The 8,720-nt window shown below is 40.0% G+C and overlaps 1 pseudogene; it reads right to left on the bottom strand.

The window, feature by feature from the left end:
• Positions 1-5,668: 5,668 nt before the first annotated feature.
• LOC149206841 (threonine synthase, chloroplastic-like) lies at positions 5,669-7,258 on the bottom strand (annotated as a pseudogene).
• Between the last annotated feature and the right edge of the window lie 1,462 nt (positions 7,259-8,720).

Genomic DNA, 8,720 nt, shown 5'->3' with positions numbered 1-8,720 from the left:
GCCATCAGTATCTCTAAGAATCTTGTCATGCACTCAAAGACCAAGCACATCCCTATCAAGTTCCATTTATTAAGAGAGCAGGTTGCATCCAATGTTGTTCGACTTGAATATATGGCCACTAAATACCAACTTGCAAATATATTTACTAAGCCACTAGCAAGAGAACCCTTTGAATATCTCAGGCAGCGAATAGGAGTTGTGACTCCTCCTCCCAAATGACTCCACTATAGCATGTGTTGGTAGCTACTCAGCATGTGGGATCAATTTAAGAGTAGGTTGCAGTGGTTTAGGGGGAGAATTCAAGGGCATCCTTTGTCATTGATTCCAAAGGGGGAGAAGAATATTGGTGCATCAAAGAATAACAACAATGAGGAATACCATGCTTGGTTTCAGGGGAAGCTTATGTTGTTGCTATCAATTCCAAAGGGGGATATTGTTGGATAGTTAGCAATGTATGGATGGCTAGTGGCTGCAAGTGTGTTGGCATTGATGTCAACCAAATCAGCATGGAGGTTTGTGGCAGCAGATGCTTAGGGGGAGTCCAGGATTCCATGCACAAGAGAAGGGCCAATGTGCAAAGAACAACAGAAAGTTTGTAGCCATTTCTTAGGTAGAAAATGGGCTCAAAACCTACATCAGACCCTCTCGACTGGAAATTTCTCTGAAAGAGTTGTCCAACGGTGTGTGGAAGTCTGAAAATGGACTAACAGATCAAAAGTTATGGATTTCTGAAGTCAGGATCTTGAAGTCCTAAGCAGGCCGAAATATCATAGGCAACCGAAATATCGAAGGTCGAAATTTTGGAAGGATCGAATATCGGAGGTAGACGAAATATCAAAGGTCGTCATATCATAAGGCTCAAATGATTGCGAGCCAATATTCAAATGACTCATCAGTTCATATCGGAACATCGGGACCTCGGTGGTTTACTTAAAAGGGACCCGAGATGGCATTAAACCAGAGCATCAAGCAAAATTTCAGAAGGCCGAAATATTAGAGTTCAAACCTAAAAGTAGGTAGATATCGGAGGGTAGTTATATCGTAACCTCAGAACCTCGTATGTCCTTATAAATTACAATTCTTTGAAAGCATCGAGGTTTGCAAGGAAGAGGAAATAAAAAGGAATTTTTGTAAAAAGCTAAGGACCGAGGGTCCCCTTTCTCTCTCCTCCCATAAGACACTTGGAAATAGGTGATTGTCCCTGAGAAGATGACGAGGAAGATGATGTCAACATGACGTGGCAGTACGGAGGAAACTTGACAGTCAGATTCAACATTTTGGGTGCTCTAATGGGGCAAATATGTGTGACACATGTCATTACTAAGGAGGCGCCACATGGAGTTGATGACATCAGCATGACATCATCTTGGAGGTCGGAATTTCGAAGGTTAGAATTTTCATAATTCTTGTCTAATTGTATTATGGAAAAGTTTTGATCTGATAAAGGAGCTTTGATGTTGATTGGCACATGGTCGAGGGGACCCAAAGGACCAAGGGCATAAAGCAAGTCTTAGCACCTAGTGTTGTAAAGACACCACGTGGGAAGAATTTCGGTGGTTGAAATTTCGGAACTCCTCTGTAATTGTAATTTGGAGAGATGTGTTGGTGCTTAGACGAGGAAACTAATAGAACCAAGGGTGTAAAGTGAAGACCGAGCACCCAAGTTCTAGGGAGTATTTTGAAAGAAGAAGAGATCACAGCTCTATTCTAATTGCAATTTAAAAAAGTTACGATGGAGGGAGCTTCTGATATTAAGTGGCACATGGTTGAGGGAGTTCCAAAGAACTAAGGGCAAGAGTTATAACACAGGGAGATTGGCCCCCGGCAGGAGCCTGAAGGCCTTAGCACTTGAATATTATGTCGATGGCCATGACACCCAGTCATATGGAGGAAATGCAATAATGAGCTAAGCAGAGGGAGCTAAAAGCCAATCGGGACTTTACAATTTCGTAAGGTCTTTTCAATAAAATATGCAATATGCAAGGGCTCTGATAGTTCAATATAAAGGAGTATTGAAGGTTAGATGGGTCAGCAGGTGAGTAAATGCATAAAAAGGAGTTGGTTGATGAAGTTAATGGGGACTGTAAAGATCGTTGGGTCAAGACGATGAGGACCACGATTATTAGAGAAGAAATGTTGGGCATGTCTCGATGTTGAAAGAAATACATCTTTGATCTCTCATGCACATCTTATAGAAATAAATGAATAACGGAGAAACCATGTGGAAGTACAATCAAGCTCTATGATCCATGAATAAGCATGGGGAGTGTTAGTGGAGTGTCTAGGTGGACAGAGATTTAATTCTCAATATGGAGAATCACACAGTGACATGGTGAAGTGAACAAAGCCCATCCTTATGTTTTAATGCAGTAACAAAATTTGTAAAAAAGATGCAACAGAATAATGGAGTTCCATGCCAAGAGTACAATCTCAGGCAGTGTGGATGGTGACAGAGACAACATTGAGCTCAGTGTAGCACAGGAACAAAACTTAGGATTTCCATTGAGCTACTGAAGAATACAGTATTGTTGTGTATGTGTTGAAGAGAGTAGAGCAGAGTGTGCGAAAGTTGAGTAACTGGCCCTTGTATTGAACTGAAGAAGAGTGTTGCAGAGAGTCAGTGCAATAGAAGGTCGAGAGCATAGTATATGTTGTTGTGAGCAAAGGATAGGGTGTTCATGTGTGAGGCCGAGAGAGCCTGTGCGACAGTAGAGGATCTAGAGCTGAAGTATGACACTACAGTGAACCAGATTGGTATTTCTCTATGTATATGTATTTTCCCCTATTTTCAGTTTGAAAATTGTATGAAAGGTAGAACAATGGCTAGAGCAGGTGGTGGTCTGCATTCATAAGAGGTTGGTGCCTCTTGGAAAGTAGGTGCTTGCTATCTTAAGGGGGTCAGTGCCTCTTGTGAGTGGGTTCTCACAAACAAATTGATGTAATTAAGTAGGTGCTTAATTTACATCATAATAACAAACAGATTGGTGGTTTTTTCCCTTTGGGTTTCCATGTAAAAATACCTGTGTCAATATGTGTATGTTGCTCATGTGATGGATTGTATGTACATGTGAATGCTTTATCTTGTTGATTATCTGTATTGTGTATGAAATCTCTCACAAGTAACTGACCATAGTGAAAAGAGTTAAAGACTTATACTTAAAATTGAAAGAACTTCACTATTATTGATTCACCCCCCCCGGGCTTTCAGTAATTCCTTATTACAACAACATCATGGCCCTAAGGCATATAAATTGTAAATATTTTAGTAGGTACATATAGGGAGGCACCGCTACAGGCACCTGCAAAGGATGAGGATGGGCATTCTAAAACCATGGATCAAGGAAGGAAGTCAGTTGGGGAAGGTGAAACCAGTTATAAGGAAGATATATTCTTGTTCAAAAGGCGAGATATAGTTGATGGAAATCAGTCTTCTGCAAGTGGAGGATCTTTGATGAATGGTGTTGAAAAGCTTGAAATCAGTGAGCATATTACATTTTTGGAGGAAGGAGAAGAAACAAATGACATTAGTAAGTATGTGTTTCAAAAGACAAGCCAATGGAAGGAGGCTCATTCTATTGATAAGAAAAAAGGGAAGAAGAAAGCAGAGGAGGGCTTGTCTCTAGAGGATAATGATATCCAAGAAGTGTGGAGAAGAAAAATTGAAACTACTATGCTGACCCCGTGACTGGATAAAAATAATGTGGATAAGTATCCTCTAAAACGAAGGGAAAGTGAAACTGAGGGATCTATTGGTTGCTATTTGAATACTGATTTGGGGGTTTCTGATAGTGTTGGTTTGAAATCTAAAAAGATTGATATGAAAAAAGAGTCTCACGTATGCATTCCTAATGGTAAATCAATTCTAGAAATGAACATTCAACTGAATCAAACCAAATTGAGGTTGATATATCAGTTGGGCTAGCAGGTGCAAATGCAAGCACATTAGATTTTAAAAATAACATGGACAATGGTTTTCAAGATGATGCTAAGAAATAATTATTGCTATGAGGGGAATATATAGAACCATGAACACAACAGAAAGAGCTACCACCACATAGATGGATCCATTCACAGAGCGCTTCAGCATCTGAATGTGGTCGTGCAAGTGCCCAACTAGGTTACTCAGCATGTTCAGATTAGTAGAAATCATCACTCACTCCTCAAATTTCAGAGCAGAAAAATCCTTTTGGTAACTTAAGGATCGAGATTCTCCAAATCCCACAGAAGGTGTTGAGATTTATATAGTATTCAACTATTATGGTTTGTTCCTATTAATTGCATATTTCTTGATATAAATATTTCAAATTATTTTTTTCCCCAATAAAGGTATTGATTTGGAGTGATACTTGAATTTTTTTGGGGGTGAGTTCATCATTTACAGATGGAAGGAAACATTGTGAATACTTTGAAGGAATCTAGCAAATGAATATTTATTCCTTAACAACCCATGATTCTTACCCATTAACAACCAATAAATTTTACTCAAGTCTAAAGGACAAAACTTTTTTAGATGAATTGGAAATTCCTACAACAATTGTTGTTGTAGAGGGTCAAAGAATATATAGCTATCCCAGACATGCATCAAAGAATTCCAAGGTGAATCTCCTCAAAAAGGATGAAGGCATTGGAAATTCCTACAACAATTATTGTTTTAGATAATCAGAGAATAGATAGCTATCCCAGACATGCATCAAAGAATGCCAAGGTGAATCTCGTCAAAAACGATGAGGGCATCACTAGTTCTGGAAAAATGGACATGTCCAAAAGGCCTGAAGGCCATCATGTTGAAGGACATTTTGGTATGCCTCGTGTCGATAATCAGTTGAAATACAAGTAGGTTGTGGTAATGGATGATTAGGCCATTGTTGGAATACTGCATCTTGTATCCCTATCCAAGCAATCAAAACCCTCAATTCGAATAGCAGGACTAGATCCTAATGATTGCCTAACACATGACTTTGGCTTTGAAATAGTAGAGGGTGAGGTTGGCACTCTGAACTACACATCATGAACAAGAGGATTGTCGACCCAACTTGGAGGAGAACCACAAAAATATGGCGGTGAACATCCCAGGTTTGATGAATCACTACACCCACTCTTGCTGAGAATTATGTCCAAAATCTCAAATCCTGTGCTCAGTTCATTGTGCTCTGGAGTATGACTGTGTTTCCATCTCAAGGGTTTTGGAAGTTCAGAGGATGGGTGGTTAACCAAGCCAAGCCTTTGTGGCTTCAAGAAGATGACAACTTCCTCCTCAGATTTTCCTCTCAAGAATGTAGCCCTCTGCCTACCCATGAACCACAAAATTATGGCGCTAAACATCCCAGGTTTGATGAATCACTACACACACTCTTGCTGAGAATTATTTCTAAAATCTCAAATCCCGCGTCCAATTCATTGTGCTCTGGAGTATCACTGTGTTTCCATCTCAAGGGTTTTGGAAGTTTGAAGGATGGGTGGTTAACTAAGCCAAGCCTTCGCGGTTTTGGGCAGTTGAAAAATTCCTCATATTTTTCTCTCAAGAACGCAACCCTCAACCTACCCATTTCCTTCATTTTGTTGTTTACTTTGAATCCAATTGAAATCTGTGCAGGACTCCTTGTGCTTGTATTAATATTGGCCTTCTTCAACACAGGTTGTTGCTAGACTCACTCAAATGGAGAAGAACTTATTCAAGCTCTAATGGCGAAGAAAACTTTGCACTCTCTGAAATGGAAAAGAACCTATCCAAGTTCCAATGGCGAAGAAAACTCTGCAAACCTATAAATAGCGAATATAATCGGGCACCAATAGAACCTGGAAAAGGAGGGTTTGCATATTCGCATTTCATGTCATGAATCTCTTTTGAGTGATAGTCAACCTTGGATTGTGTAAAATTCATCCCATGAGCAGTACTGAAAACAATGGTCATGTCATTAAGCCCAATAATACCCTTACTTCTGAGCTTTGTCAATGCTGCAAGAGCCACTCCAGTATGAGGGCATACAAACATACCTTTCAGATATGCCAAAGCTGCAACATCCATCAACTTCTCCTCGGTAGCCTCCTCGACTATTCCATCTAAATTATTCAATGCATAAATAACTCGATCGATTGACACAGGATCACCAATCTATATCGTCGATGCAAAGGTGGAATTGGCAGTCACATGCTTAAATTCATTCCACCTACACTTATCATACAAATACAGAGGATTGGCATTGGCAGCCCCCGCACAGATAAGGCAAGGAATATCATTCACCACGCCTAGCTCCTTACAGATCTGGAACCCCTTATAAAATGCATAGATATTCCCCAAGTTCAGGTTGGGCACAATGACCTAATCTGGAACCTCCCAATCAAACTGCTGCAAGATCTCAATCGTTGTAGTCTTCTGCCCCTCAAACGATAGACTATTGAGTGAATTCACTAAATAGTTCATCAACTTTGTAGTCACCTCCCAGATCAGCCTCATACACCCATCGATAATTAGTATCGAGAATGAGCACCAACACACCATTGCCAATCAGCTGCACTAACTGTGCAATTGCGATGTGATTTGCAAGCAGAAAGATAATAGAAGGTATCCCTATAGTAGCATTGTATGTTGACAGCACAGCCGATGCATCACCAATCGAACCATAACCCACACCAACAATGGGCTTATTCATCTTCCTAATCCTATTGATCTGACTAACAAGCGCAGTCATCCCCAGATCCTTAAAACTCCTTGTGTGACTGATCACACAATGCTTCACCCATAAATAATTCATGCCCAATATCTCTTCCCCATACCTCTCGGCCCAGAACATATTATAATTCCTCTCAAAGGCACTAACAACGCGATCATTATCTATTTTAGGAAGAACCCATTCTTTTTTACTCCAAACACCTAACCCATAAGGTCAGGTGGTCTTTCCTACTCTAGAATCAAAGAGCTTTATCTAGTATTTTCCATCATACCTTTTTAAGCATTCATTTCGTATTGGATGTCCAGCAAAGTGCCAGATTGACTCTTGTATACAATTTCTTCAAGCGAATACTCTTCATCCGTCTTGGACCCTGAACAAAAGGGTACATATTTCGTAGAGAAACCATGACTCACACTAGTGCCAAGAACCCTAGCTTCTTCCCTGATATTCTGATCACTATGCCTCCTCCTACCACTTGTACTTATGCTTTCATAGGGCGTTGATTTGGCTTCTGTCTCAAGGCTTGCTAAGACCGCTTGTGGTTCGACGTGCACACAAATAGGGTTTCTGAGGTTAAAGGTTGTCATTTTCTTGCATGGGTTAAGCCATCTTTTCCATGCTAAAGACCCACTTGTCACCCTAACTTGTACTAAGAAACCATTTGTCATTCTTGATTGGATTGAATGCTTGCTCACTTATTTTGGAGAAATGATGTTCCTTACAACATTGTTGAGCTTGCCATGGCCATTGTAGAGCATACCCAATAGCCAATAGTTGGCACCAATTGAACCTATGAGCTCGGTGTGTCCTCCGAAAAAGTAAACGAGAGTCGAAGCTCATTGTGTCCTCTGGAAAAGTAAACGTGGAAAAGTAAACGAGATTCGTGTTGAAAAATGTGAAACTAGGTTTGGTCTTCATAAATATAAAAATGTACTTTTGATTCTTGTATATTGTAAAATGAAAAAAACATTATTATTATTATTTTTTGACCATGGGTTTCATGCTCAAGGTCTTTTATTTTGGAGGTCAAGCACCCATTGAGTGCTTCTAGGATTTCTCCTACGTCAAGAAGTCAAAAGAGTCATTTTCATAAGTTGAAGACCCCATCATGCACATTATAACTTGTAAAGAAAATTATTTTTGTCATTAAAAGTGTCAAAACACCCTTCAAGACCAATTCAGCCTGGTAGCTGGGAAGTTGGCCTAACTTGAGGAGCCATGTCCACCTTAAGAAGCCTATATAAAGGAGGGAACTCAGCCTCCTTGGAAGACATTCATCACTCACTCATTCAAGTGAAGGAGGGAGAAAAATAAGGAAGCGAAGAAGGAAGAGGACGAAGAAGACTTGTTTCTGGGATATTTCTCTTTCACATGTGCGAAGGAAGGCTAGGGTTTTTTCTGCTGGTCTAGGGTTTTTCTTCTGCAGGTTCTATCTTAAAGAAGGGAGAGAAAGAAGGTCAATGAAGGTCACATTAGGCCATCCTCAGGCACCAGAAGAAGGATAAAGCCAAGCAAAGGTCTAAAGAAGTCTTGGGAGGCCAGAATAAGCTCACACGTGTGGTACTGTGGTACTCACCTGCAGTAGAGGCTGAAATTATGAAGTTGGGGGTCAAATTTGTGCTACTGGAAGAGATTTGACTCGGTTTGACTTGGATAAAGGAAGCACATCATCCGAAAAGGTTGGAATTTGTCTTGGAGGGTATTGGTCTTGATCTAGAGGTCTTGGAATTCGTCAATTGAAGAATCAATAAGAAGAGAAGAGATTTGTGGGTTTTCCTCTCAAGTGGAGAGGCTTTGGCCCTGGATTGCAGCCTACATTCTATGTTCTTATTCTTCTTGTTTTGGTAGTTGTTTGATGATATACAAACATAATAAGAAGTCAAAAAACTAATAAGTAAGAAAAAGTAAAAAGAGATCACAAGTATTAAGAAAAGAGAAATCACTCTAATCATTGTCCTCTAGATTCTCAACATGGTATCAGAGCTAAGGTTGGCTAAAGGCATTATGAAGATCTCTACTACACTGAAGAATTTTCTAAAAAAGTGTTCA

Source organism: Pinus tabuliformis, chromosome 1_2 (genome assembly GCF_031772625.1).
Source record: "Pinus tabuliformis cultivar Carrire ecotype Pingquan chromosome 1_2, CPIR1, whole genome shotgun sequence".
Classification (NCBI taxonomy): domain Eukaryota; kingdom Viridiplantae; phylum Streptophyta; class Pinopsida; order Pinales; family Pinaceae; genus Pinus; species Pinus tabuliformis.
This window is presented reverse-complemented; position numbering and strand designations above follow the sequence as displayed.